Consider the following 13,251-nt stretch of genomic DNA (forward strand, 5'->3'; position numbering starts at 1 on the left):
GGAGGAGCCCGCCGGGGGGTTCTGGCCGCTGGGGAGGGCGGGGCGGCCCGGGAATTGACGTCTGAAGGGGCGGGGTCTTTGACTCCCACGTCCAGTCGTCCCCACCCTGTATCCTGACGGAGCTCGCAGCTGGGGCCAGTAAATTCCAGTGCACTGTCTTCTTGCCCCGAGCGCCCTCCCATCCCTCTGTCTCCCACTCCTCCCTCCTTCCTTTGCCCTCGGTTTGGCTTAGGCCTCCGTCGTGGGGAGCCCAGATGAATCCAGAGATTCCCTCTCCTGAGAAACTCTCAGTCTGGAGGCCAGCAGACAGGCAAACCGACACCTTTCACCTTTAAGCGGGTGTTCTGTCAAAGGAGGTATGTGGGAGGGAACTCATTGCCAACCCTGTGGGTGCCAATCAGGGAAGGTTTCCTGGAGGAGGCAGGAGCCCAGCAGGGCGTGATGACTACGGAGGGATCCCTTAGACAGCCCTCTCTCCCAGAGTCCCCTCCTGGCCAGGGTGCTGACTTGGGGGACCAGCTGGGGCGTTGCTGCTGTAAGGATTCCAGAGGACCCCATTTTAGGGGCCAGGGTAGAGCAGAGAGGCCTGGGTTTGAGGCCCAGCTTTGCTGCTGACAGACTGTGTGCCTCCTGGGGCAAGCCCTTTTCCTGTCTGGGCCACTATAAAGGGACGGGACCTGAGGATCCCCCAAGGCCAGTCCGGCTCAGACCCCTGCAATCCCTTCGTGGCCAGCGAGGAAAATTTGTCGTCTTTAAGGTGGGGAGGCGGGGAGGCCAGGCAGCTGGCTTATGCAGGGCTGGAGCCGGCTTTGGGCGGTGGAGTGGGTTCCGCAGAGACTGAGGAGGTCTCCCACCTGAGAGTTTGGCCAGACCAACCCCCTTTCTGGGCTCTGCTGGAAGGCCAAGCATTAACCCATGACAACAGGAATGCCAAATAGCCCTCCATCTCAGGACAACTGCACCACACCTTAAAACACTTTTTTTAAAAAACATTTTTTTACGTGACACACTGCTTTATTTGTTGATTTTTGGCTGTGCTAGGTCTTGGTTGCTGCACGGGTGCTTTCTCTAGTTGCAGAGAGTGGGGGCTCCTCTCATGTCGCTATGTGCGGACGTCTACTGTGGAGCACAGGCTCTAGGCGCGTGGGCTTCCGTAGTTGCAGCATGCGGGCTTCCGTAGTTGCAGCATTTGGGCTCAGTAGTTGAGGCGCACGGGCTCAGTGGCTCCTCAGTGTGTGGAATCTTCCCGGGCCAGGGATCAAACCCATGTTCCTTGCATTGGCAGGCGGATTCTTATCCACTGAGTCACCAGGGAAGTCCCAAAGCAATTTTCTTCCTTCCATCTCGTTTGATCCTCAGAAACTTGGTGTTACTGCCATTTGACAGATGAGAAAACTGAGGTCCAGAGAAGCCAAGTCACTAGTGCAAGGAATTAGAACAACTAAGAAGATATCCCAGGACTTGAACCCAGTATCCCATGCGTGTTTTAGGAAAAGTTTCCTGGATCTCTTGGGTCTGAATTGTCCAGGAAGTACAACCCTTCCAACCCTTGAACATGGGGCCCTAAATTTCCATTAAGATCCTTGACTTTGTTTTTTCTGTTTTTTTTTTTTTTAAATTTATGTTTATTTATTTGGCTGCAATGGGTCTTAGTTGCGGCAGGTGAAACCTTTTAGTTCTGGCATGTGTGATTTAGTTCTCTGGCCAGGGATCAAACCCGGGGTCCCTGCATTGGGAGCACAGAGTCTTAGCCATTGGACTTCCAGGGCAGTCCCAAGATCCTTGGCTATTAGAGCTGGAAAGCTGAAGCTGTCACTCTGCAGATGGGGAAACTGAGGCTGTAGAGAGGAATGATCTTGCCCATACACCAGATAAGGCCCTGGCCTCTACCTCTAGGGTCTCAGATGAAGTTCCTGGGGCTTTTACAGCTCCCTGTCCTGCTGGTGATTTGGAGACCTCTGTTTGTGGACAGTGGGGATGGAGAGTTTAGGGCAAGAAATCTCCAAGTCACAGGGAGAGCCTGACAGGAATGGGGAAGGGTTAGGTCTATGGCAGCCCACTCCAGTACTCTTGCCTGGAAAATTCCATGGACAGAGGAGCCTGGTAGGCTACAGTCCATGGGGTCGCAAAGAGTCAGACATGACTAAGCGACTTCACTTTCTTTCTTTAGGTCTTAGAAAATATGCTTTGCCTTTAGGCTTTGTTTCTGAAGATGAAGATGTGTCACTAAAACAAGGAGGAGATGGTGATGGGTTTTAATTTGGTTTTGTTTCACACTGTTTGCTTCCCAGGCAGGATCTTAAGCCTTGACTGCAGAGGTGGACGGTGCTGAGCCAACCCCTGGCCAGGCCTGCTCCCCTCTGGGCTCAAGGGCTGGGCTTTGACATGATTTAAGGGCTGAGCCTATGTCAGGCATAGATAGAGGTGGAAGTGTGTTTTCTGTGGCCCCATCATAGCCCAACCCAGAACCAGGGTGGGGTGCTGTCTGGGCCTGGGTGGAGATCTTTGTCACCGGGCTCAGGTCCAGTTTATGACCAAGGTCAGGGCTCATCTTGGGATCAGGGAGCAGGGAGAAGCAGCCCCTTGGTCCCTCCCAGGACAGACCCAGCCCAAGAGGTTGAGTCAGACAGTCCGGTTGGGAATCCACAGGTTTCCTTTAGACTCCTGGGCTGGAGCAGAGGCTCTGGTGATGCCCAGGCTCTCGGTCCACCATTAGGTGTGTCTTGAGGAGAGGGGACCTCCCACCTCCACCCAATATCCTCCCACCAGACGACCTGAGCACCAGAACTCTGGACCCTCCTTGCACTGGTTGTGCTCCAGCCTCTGGTTTACAGAGGCAAGTCGTGTAGGTCAAGGCCTCTGTCCTCAAGGTTTGCTGGGCAACTGACCACCCAGGAAAAATAACCAAAAGCCCTCCACTGTCTTGATTTCTATGACAATATTTCTATGTGTTGTCACTGCATGTGGCATCGGGAAGAGATTCGCAGCATCATATCTTGCAAGCAGGAGGAGCCAGCTCTAACACACCACTAGCTCTGTCCCGGGACAGACCCACCGCTGTGTCCACAGGCAGGTAGGGGCTGGGGTCCCGCTAGCTCCCAGGGCCAGGGTGCCCTCCAGGGTTTCCTGTCTGTCCTTGTGCCTGTTGGTGAGAAGGTGATGGTGATGATGACCCTGACTGATGTCGTACTTGTGATGGTTGAGGCTTCGGTTGCTACCACTGACCTCAGTCAAGGAGATACCTCACCTCTATCCCCCAAGGGGAACTGCCAGGAGGTGCCCAGGAGGATGAGGGCCTCCCCAGGGCTGTATCGTGGCTCTGTCGAGGACACTGGAAGCCTGACGTGGCCTTATGGACACGTGTCCTGCCATCTCCTACTTCCGCTATGCAGTGATGACCTAGTCTCATATCTCACTGAGGAAACAGGAGCCCAGCATGGTGGGAAGCCCTGCCCTCACCTCTACTGACCCTGTACCCCTTGCTGCACCCGGTCCATCTTCTTCCCCACTCATTCCTCTAATCAAAGGATGGCCCTTAGTTGCCTTCCACTGATAGGAAAAAAAATACTATTTCTTTCCGCGGCTCCCTATTTACTGATTTATTGGCTGTACCCCATGGCAGGTGGGATCTGACCAGGGATCAAACCTGTGCCCCTGTAGTGGAAGCTCTGTCTCAACCACTGGATCACCAGGGAGGTCCCTCCCTGACTGACTTTAACCTTACCTCCTCCAACCCCAGCTCCCTCTGCTCCAGCTACATGGGCCACCCGTCTGTCCCACAAGCACAGCAAGCGTGTTCCAGCCTCAGGGTCTTGGAGTTCACAGTCGCCCCCAGTCTCTGCACATCAGCTTCAGCTTGAGTTCAGGGTCCTTCCTATACCCCACCTCCCAAGAGGCTCCCACAGCTCTTCTCCATCTCATTCTCCTCGAGTTTCCTGCCTGCAGTGTCCTCGTCTACTTGCGTGTCACTGGCTCGACTGTCTTCCCACCGGATTGTAAGTTCCATGGGGTAGGGACTGTATTCTCTGCTGTACCTGGTACCTGGTTGGTGCCTGATAAAAGGACATGGAATAAGTGAATAGATGTCTGTGTTTCTTTCCTCTGTATTCTCCTGGGTCATTGCTACCATCTTGTTTGAGTGACCTGGCCGGCTTTCTGCTTTCGCTGGGCTGTAAAGGTAAGGGGCAGTGACTTGGCCAGAGTGTGAAGGATGGACTAGGGCGCCGCTGGGCACCTGTGGGGGTGGCAGCAGAAGTAGATAGGTGATTGCAAGGGGCTTTGGGTCTGGCCAGTGTTAAAGATCCAGAGGCCTCTGACTTGGGTTTCAATAAAGAAGGCAGCATCTCCTTCCAGCTTCATGTCATCGTTACCACCTGGCTTCCTTTCTTTTTTTTCTTTCTTACAATTCAAGAAATTTTTATTTTGTTTTTTTACCACCAGACTTTTGTTTTTTGGCTGCCCTACAGCCAAACCCCCTTTCTCTTTAGGGGGAAGCCCCACTACATGAGTCTTGATGGACAACCTACAGCTGAAGCTAAGGGGCCCACAGGCCCCTCCTCCTACTCCCTGGCATGGACACATGACTTGGGCTCAGCCAAGTGGATGCCTCAGCCCAGAGCTTTGAATCTTGAGTGAGTGATGCAAATATAGGAGGGTTTAGAATTCACTCAGGAAGGTGGCCTATGGTTGTGGTGGTTGGTGTGGTTTGTGATGATGACAGTTCTGTCTGGGTGTCTTGCAGAGGTTTTGTCCAATGCTGTAACTTCCTGGCTTCCTGCCCTTTATCTCAGCCTGGATCACTGGGCTTTGTGTCCATTCTGGGAGCTCCCCCATAGCTTTCGTTTCTTCAGAGGTCAGCCAGAGTCAGGTTCTATTGCTTGTACCCAACTCTTGTTGCCACCTCCCTCCACCACTTGACATTGTCATTATCACCATTTCCATCAACCTCAAGATCAAACACCCATCAATTGAGCCCCGTAATCTTCACCAGACACCATCACCATCCATGTCTTGTGACCTCAAGCATCAACAGCTTTAACCATCCTCAGACTCTCAAACTGTATTTATCAGTGTTCAGTGCAGAAAACAGAAACCCCGCCTAGGTGTTTTTAGCAGGAAGATATTTAATACAGGACAACCGTTGGAGAGGTTGATGAGCCACACTTCTAAGAATGCTTCCCAGAACAACATAGAACTGACCCACCAAGAGAGTCACTGTGAATTCAAGAACACTCTGCTAAAGCCTCAGTCCAGGAATCAGGAAGCTGCAGGTAAGAGGTTGCTACCAGCACATTCACAGTTGGCACTGTCTCTGGGAAAGCAGGAAGCTGGACCCGATACCAGAGCACTATTGCAGAAAAACCTCCTCTTACTATGACCTTATGGGTTGGCACAAACAGCCAAAAGGGAGCAAACAAAACAAAACAAAACCAGATTTCCCTGGTGGTCCAGTGGATAAAACTCCACGGTCCCAATTCAGGGGGCCTGGGTTCAATCCCTGGTCCGGGAACTTAAGATCCCACATGCCACAACTAACCTTGAGCAGTGTAACTAGAGAAGAGCCCATGTGCCACAACTCAGACCCAGTGCAGCCAAAATTAAAAGGATAAATAAATGAAATAACAAAACAAAACAAAGAACCACCACCACAACCAAATTATAAATAGTGCTTATGATGTGGCTGGCACTGTTGTGTTATTAATCCCTATTATATAGATGAGAAAACTGAAGCCCTGAAAGGACTGTGCCTCGTGTTAGCCTTCCAGATTGTACTGGGATGAATCTAACAGGGGGAGCCTGTTCCACAAGGCAATGCTGCAAGGGAGGGAAATGCAGTTGTTAACTTTCCACCCTCCCCATCTAGGAGGGTGGGATAGAAGTTGAGAGACTCCCACCACAGGACCTTCCCCATTAACCATCACTACCGCTGTCACCTCTCCATCGATGCTATGATCTATTTTTTTATTTCCCCCAAAATAAACTGCTTTATTCAGACAGCACAAGGTTGAGAATCACACATTATATTTTAAACCTCATTTACATGTCTTTGAAACCAGAGGGGACATCCCCAGCCCAAGCACCTGTCAGCCCTTGGCTGACAGATACCTGACTGAGGGAACCATCTCCTTAACCAGCATCAAGTCAATTACCTGCCCTGTCATCTCCTCCACCGGCATCGAGATCTGACAGCTGTCACCTTTTCCGTCACCTGACAACGTCATCGTCACTGTCACTACTACCATTGCCATGATTATCCCCATTACCTCCATCCCCAGCGGCAGGGCGGTGTTGAGTGGCCAGTGAGGTCACTTCCTCGCCTTGGCGCTCCCAGAATAATTGCTTAATGAGATGGTTGTGCTCTGAGTTATTAGTTATCCTCAAAGTAGAAAATCTTCCCAGGCTTCCATGAGGCAGGAATGCTTTATATACTGGAGGGGTCTGTGCTGTGAGCATGGGTGTGAGGGTCCATGACAGGCCTCTGGGAGGCCATCTCGTCCATCCCTCTGCCGTCGTAGTGGAGAAAAACAGCATGGTAGTTAGGAGTGCTGATCAAGTCAGTCGAGTTCAGCTTAAGCAAGTGACTTCACCTTTCTGGGTCTCAGTTTATTTATCTGTAAAAGAGGAATGATAAGGCCTAGCTTGTAGAGGAATGTGGGGATTAGAGGTGATGTAAATGAAATACCTGGCACAGCTTTGCTTAGCACCAAAGAGGCTCTCAAATGGAAGTCACTAGTATCTTTTCTTTCTTTCTTTAAACACGTATGTAGAGCTCACTTGGCGTCAGGCATTGTTTTGAGACCTGACAAATTTCAGTTCGTTAGTTGAAAATTCCAAGAGCCCCAGGAGAGAGGTACTACTATTGTTCCCTTTTTACAGGTGAGGAAACTGAGGCACAGAGAGGTCAGGTAGCTTATCCAAGGTTACCCAGCTACTTAGGATGGAGCTGAGATTTCAGCTGAGAGAGTCCAGCTCAGATCCGAGCTCTTGACCCTGACCTGACGTTTTCTGGCAGCAAGTGCTTCCCCCTTGCTCTGAAAAGCTCCCCTCCTGCCCCATCCAGGTTGGAGAAGGTGCTGCTCTTTTCATCCAGCAACCGGAAAGGGGCCCCTGAAGTCACCATGTGCAGTCTCTCATCAGGACAGACATGTGGCCATTCACCTTGTCCAGTCGCCTCCCAAACCTCCCAGCCAGGAAGTCTGTTGTCTGATTCGAATTTGGGCCAAGGCAGCAGTTTCCAGGGAGGAGCCTCCTGGACTGGGACACCTCGTAGCGGGGACCTCAGCAGATGTGGGGGAGGAAGAGGTCCTTAACACTGGGCTCTCACCGGTGGGCTGGGTTGGGGTGGGGCCTCTGGGCACATGGATTGGGGGAGCTCTGGAGCAGGCCCTCCCATGGGCTGCTCTCCAGGGAGCCTTGCTCTTCCATGCCCCCCACGATTGCACCAGGGACCTCACAGGCCCTCACGAGCTCCCGGCCCCTCCCCAAGCTCCCTCCCAGGCTCCCGTGCGCCTCCGCCAGGCCCTGCCGCATCCTCTGCAGCCCCTCTTCTTGGTCCTCATCCCTTTTGCCCTCTGGATGTCTGACATCGTTGCCTGCCTCCTGGATTCCAAGATCCCATTCCGCCCAGGCTCCCCCACCTCTGCCCAGGCTCCTCCCCCACCGCCCCCGCCCCATAACACCCTTGGTCTCTTCTCCCTCTTACCCCTTCGTGGTGGGGCTTCCTAGGGAGCTGGCACCGCACCCCAGGGCCTGGGTATCTCAGTCACACCAGGACCTCCGAGTGTCTCAAACCCACTGCATCTTCCCTCCCCAGATTCGGCCTCCATCTTAGCCAGGCGCCCAGATCGGAAAGGAAGCTCAGTCTCCCTAGTCTCTGCCCTCTTCTCCTCCCTACAGTCTATCCCGGTCATCTAACAGTGAGTGAGAGCTTACTGCATGCATACAACATGAGGAGCTCCCAGAGTTGGGCCTGACCATGGTGGGTTCCTGGACACGCACAAACTCTTCTGAAGTTCCTGCAATTATAGGGATGGGAAGAGGTTTGTAGGAAGTCTGGATTTTCCACAGTTAAGCTGAGATGAGGAGGGTGACTCTGGATGGTCACGTGCAGGGGCTGCTCATGGGCACTGGGGTACATCACCCAGATCCCCCCACTCAGGACTCAGGTACTCGTTCCCCCAGAAGCCGCCTAGTACACAATTCTGTCCCCTCTGTGGGGCAGCCTGGGTTCAGTGCCTGGTCACCAGGGAGTCTCAGGGGTCTGACCCCCTTGCATCAGTCTGAGTTAACTCTGCCCCAGCTCCCTGGGGAAACTATTTCTGACTCCCAGCAACCAGTTAGATTAGGCCTCTTGTTCCCTCATCAGTAGACTTCCTGTATTTTTCATTCATAGCTGTCATCCCACTTTGTATCTGTCTTCATTCATTTGTTCAATACTTCCTGTATACCAGGCTGAGCGCCAAAGAATTGATGCTTTTGAAGTGTGGTGTTGAAGAAGACTCTTGAGAGTCCCTTGGACAGCAAGGAGATCAAACCAGTCAATCCTAAAGGAAATCATCCCTGATTATTCACTAGAAGGACTGATGCTGAAGCTGAAGCTCCAGTACTTTGGCCACCTGATGCAAAAAGCTGACTCCTTGGAAAAGACCCTGATGCTGGGGGAGATTCAATCTTCCTGCCTTCAATCAGGCAGGAAGAGAAGGGGGTGACAGAGGATGAGATGGTTGGATGGCATCACCGACTCAGTGGACATGAGCTTGAGAAAACTCTGGGAGATAGTTATGGACAGGGAAGCCTGGTGTGCTCTGGTCCATGGGGTTGCAAAGAGTCAGACACAACTGAGCGACTGAACAACAACGACAGTGTACCAGGCACTGGTTCATCAGTGAACAGGAGGCAAAGTCCCCCCTCTAGACGGAAGATGGATGATAGCACTTGAGGTGGTGACCAGTGTTCTTTTTTTTTTTTTTTTTAGTGTGGACCATTTTTTAAAAAGTCTTTATTGAGTTTGTTGTAATATTGCTTCTGTTTCATGTTTTGGTTTTTTGGCCATTAGGCATGTGGGACTTTGTCTGCTTGACTAGGCACTGAACCCACACCCGCTGCATTGGAAGGCAAAGTCTCAACCACTGGACTGCCAGGGAAGTCCCTGTGACTTGTGTTCTGAAAGAAAGTGATGAGGGATAGAAGGAAGGAAGATGCTCTTTAAAAAATAGATATATTTTTATGTATATATTTTAATTTACTTTATCTGACTGTGCCAGGTCTTAGCTGTGGCAAGTAGGATCTAGTTCTCTGACCAGGGATTGAAACCCGGGCCCCCTGCTTTGGGAGCCTGGAGTCTTGACCACTGGACCACCAGGGAAGTCCCAGAAGATGTTGTTTTGAGATGAAAGTATTTGAATGGAGGCTTGTGTGGAGTGCGAGAGGGAGCCACAGAAACCTGGGGGCATGGAACATTCCGGGAGAGGCAACTGCAAATGCAAGGGGCCCTGAGGGAGGAATGTGCCCATAAACTTGAGAAACAAGGAGGCTGGTATGTCCAGAATGGAAGAACGAGGGCCAGCTGGATACGCTGGCTTCCTGGTTCCTTCACCCCACCTTACCAGTGCCCTTGGGCAAGAGCCTGCCTTATGCTGAGATTTAGGGTCTCCATCCCGGGGCAGCAGGAGTGAAACATCTTTGGCCACTGCTGGGCAGGTCTGTTGAGATCAAATTGGGGCCCCTTATCATTTTCTCCCCTGGCTCCTTGTAGCATTCTCTCCTAGCTGTTAGCCCAATTTCTAACTATATTTTTATGTGTGATTTCTCGCTCTCTATCAGGGCTTTAGGTTCAGGGATAGTGTCTTCCTAATTCATCAGGAGATGTCCAGAGTCCCACACTGTGCTGGTTTATACAGGAGGCACTCGGTAAACTTTGAATGAATGAATGAACCCACTTCGTAAATTATAAAGCAAGAATGATGAGAAAGGCTGGACTGATGGTCGTGAAATAACTGCTGTCTACACAGGCGGAGGGAGCAGGAGTCTAGCCAGTGTCTGACTGGGTGGGCAGAATCTGAGCAGCCTCCCCAAAATCCCAGCTCTAACCCCAGGCCTTGGTAAGACTGAAAACAACAGTAATAACAATAGTCATTTCATCCATGCTCAGTCAGTTCAGTTCAGTCGCTCAGTCATGTCCGACTCTTTGCGACCCCATGAACTGCAGTACACCTGGCCTCCCTGTCCATCACCAACTCCTGGAGTCCACCCAAACTCATGTCCATTGAATCGGTGATGCCATCCAACCATTTCATCCTCTGTCGTACCCTTCTCCTCCTGCCCTTAATCTTGCCCAGCATCAAGGTCTTTTCAAATGAGTCAGCTCTTCACATCAGGTGGCCGAAGTATTGGAGTTTCAGCTTTAGCATCAGTCCTTCCAATGAACACCCAGGACTGATCTCCTTTAGGATGGACTGGTTGGATCTCCTTGCAGTCCAGGGGACTCTCAAGAGTCTTCTCCAACACCACAGTTCAAAAGCATCAATTCTTCAGCGCTCAGCTTTCTTTATAGTCTAACTCTCACATCCATATGTGACCACTGGAAAAACCATAGTCTTGACTAGACGGACCTTTCTTGACAAAGTAATGTCTCTGCTTTTTAATATGCTGTCTAGGTTGGTCATAACTTTCCTTCCAAGGAGTAAATGTCTTTTAATTTCATGGCTGCAATCACCATCTGCAGTGATTTTGGAGCCCAAAAAAATAAAGTCAGCCACTGTTTCCACTGTTTCCCCATCTATTTGCCATGAAATGATGGGACCGGATGCCATGATCTTAGTTTTCTGAATTTTGAGCTTTAAGCCAGCTTTTTCACTCTCCATTTTCATTTTCATCAAGAGGCTCTTTAGTTCTTTGCTTTCTGCCGTAAGGGTGGTGTCATCTGCATATCTGAGGTTATTGATATTTCTCCCGGCAATCTTGATTCCAGCTTGTGCTTCATCCAGCTCAGTGTTTCTGATGATGTACTCTGCATATAAGTCAAATAAGCAGGGTGACAATATATAGCCTTGATGTACTCTTTTCCCTATTTGGAACCAGTCTGTTGTTCCATGTCCAGTTCTAACTGTTGTTTCCTGACCTGCATGCAGATTTCTCAAGAGGCAGGTCAGGTGGTCTGGTATTCCCATCTCTTTCAGAATTTTCCACAGTTTATCGTGATCCACACAGTCAAAGGCTTTGGCATAGTCAATAAAGCAGAAATAGATGTCTTTCTGGAACTCTCTTGCTTTTTCGATGATCCAACGGATGTTGGCAATTTGATCTCTGGTTCCTCTGCCTTTTCTAAATCCACTTTGAACATCTGGAAGTTTACGGTTCACGTATTGCTAAAGTCTGGCTTGGAGAATTTTGAGCATTACTTTGCTAGCGTGTGAGATGAGTGTAGTTGTGTGGTAGTTTGAGCATTCTTTGACATTGCCTTTCTTTGGGATTGGAATTTTTAATCTGCATGACAAAGTCATGAGGTGACTACTACCTTTATAACCATTATAAAGTTTTGGAAGCTGAGGCTCAGGGATTTTAAGGAATTTACCCAAGATAAATAAATGGTAGAACTGGGATTCAAACCCAAGTCTGTCTGAGATCATGGTCCACCAGAGGATTAGTAATGACACTCTCCCGCTCCTCTCCTCACCTTTACTTTCCCCTGACTTTTTAAAAACACTTTAAAAAAATTATTTTTGATGGGAGGATAACCGCTTTACAATGTTGTGTTGGTTTCTGCTGTACAACACAAATCAGCCATAAATATACATATATTCTCTGCCTCTGAAGCCTCCCTCCCGTCCCACCCCCATCCTGACCCTCTGATCACAGAGTACCAAGCGGAGCTCCCTGTGCTCTATGGCTGCTTCCTGCTAGCTGTCTAACACATGGCAGTGTGTATATGTCAGTGCTTCTCTGGATTCATCCCACCCTCTCCTTCCCTTGGTGGGTCCACGAGTTTGTTATTTACATCTGTGTTTCTAGTCTTGTCCTGCAAATCGTTTCATCAGGACCATTTTTCCAGATTCCATATATATGAGTAAACGCACAGTGTTTGTTTTCCTCTTTCTGGCTTACTTCACTCTGTATAACAGGCTCTAGGTTCATCCACCTCACTTCCACTGACTCAAGTTCATTCATTTTTTATGGCTGAATAATATTCCACTGCATATATGTAGCACAACTTCTTTATCCATCGATCTGTCAATGGACATCTAGGTTGCTTCCATGTCTTGGCTATTTTAAATAGTGCTGCTATGAATATTGGGGTACATAACCTTCAGTTCAGTTCAGTTGCTCAGTCATGTCCAGCTCTTTGTGACCCCGTGAACCGCAGCACACCAGGCCTCCCTGTCCAACATCAACTCCCGGAGTCCACCCAAACCCATGTCCATCGAGTCAGTGATGCCATCCAGCCATCTCATCCTCTGTCGTCCCCTTCTCCTCCTGCCCTTAATCTTTCCCAGCATCAAGGTCTTTTCAAATGAGTCAGCTCTTCACATCAGGTGGCCAAAGTATTGGAGTTTCAGCTTTAGCATCAGTCCTTCCAATGAACACCCAGGACTGATCTCCTTTAGGATGGACTGGTTAGATCTCCTTGCCTTACACGTTTAGTCTTCGTCAGTCCCAACTTGCCTTATCCTTCTCCAGACTCCGTGCTCCACGCACCTTTCAGAGCGTCAGCGTATCTATCTGTAAAGTGGACATATTAATCCCTGCCCACGTCATAGTTGAAGGCCCATGAACAAAGACATGCTCTGTACATAGTCAAGGGCTGGGCGAGGTGGTGCTGAGGTAGTGGAAGACACAACAGTGACCTGCCCGAGGCCACCTCAAGGTGACAGGTGAGCATCCCTGGGTGCTGGCCGGGCACTGTGGGTGAGTGAGTGTGAGTATGTGAGAGTGTGCGTGTGAGTGTAGATCTGCTTCCGTGGGACTCTTGGAGGGCAAAAAAAGCCCCTTCTGCTTCTAACTGTAAGACTTTCAGTTTATTAAATAAAAAAGTAAAAAGGGCTCCATAATACATGGTCTATTTTAAATGTTTACATTTAACAAATGAATGCTTTCAACATAGAGGATACAATGCAATATAATTGTGCTATTCACAAGATAATTATAGGATTTATAGAAAATATTAATTCATAGTGCACTGCAGGAGGTGTGGTTGGCTAATGAGACACAAGTTTAGATTTGCCTGATGAGTGGGCTGTGCTTCTTTCCCATCGT

This window comes from Bison bison, unplaced genomic scaffold, assembly GCF_000754665.1.
Source record: "Bison bison bison isolate TAMUID 2011002044 unplaced genomic scaffold, Bison_UMD1.0 scf7180017864516, whole genome shotgun sequence".
NCBI classification, from domain to species: Eukaryota; Metazoa; Chordata; class Mammalia; order Artiodactyla; family Bovidae; genus Bison; species Bison bison.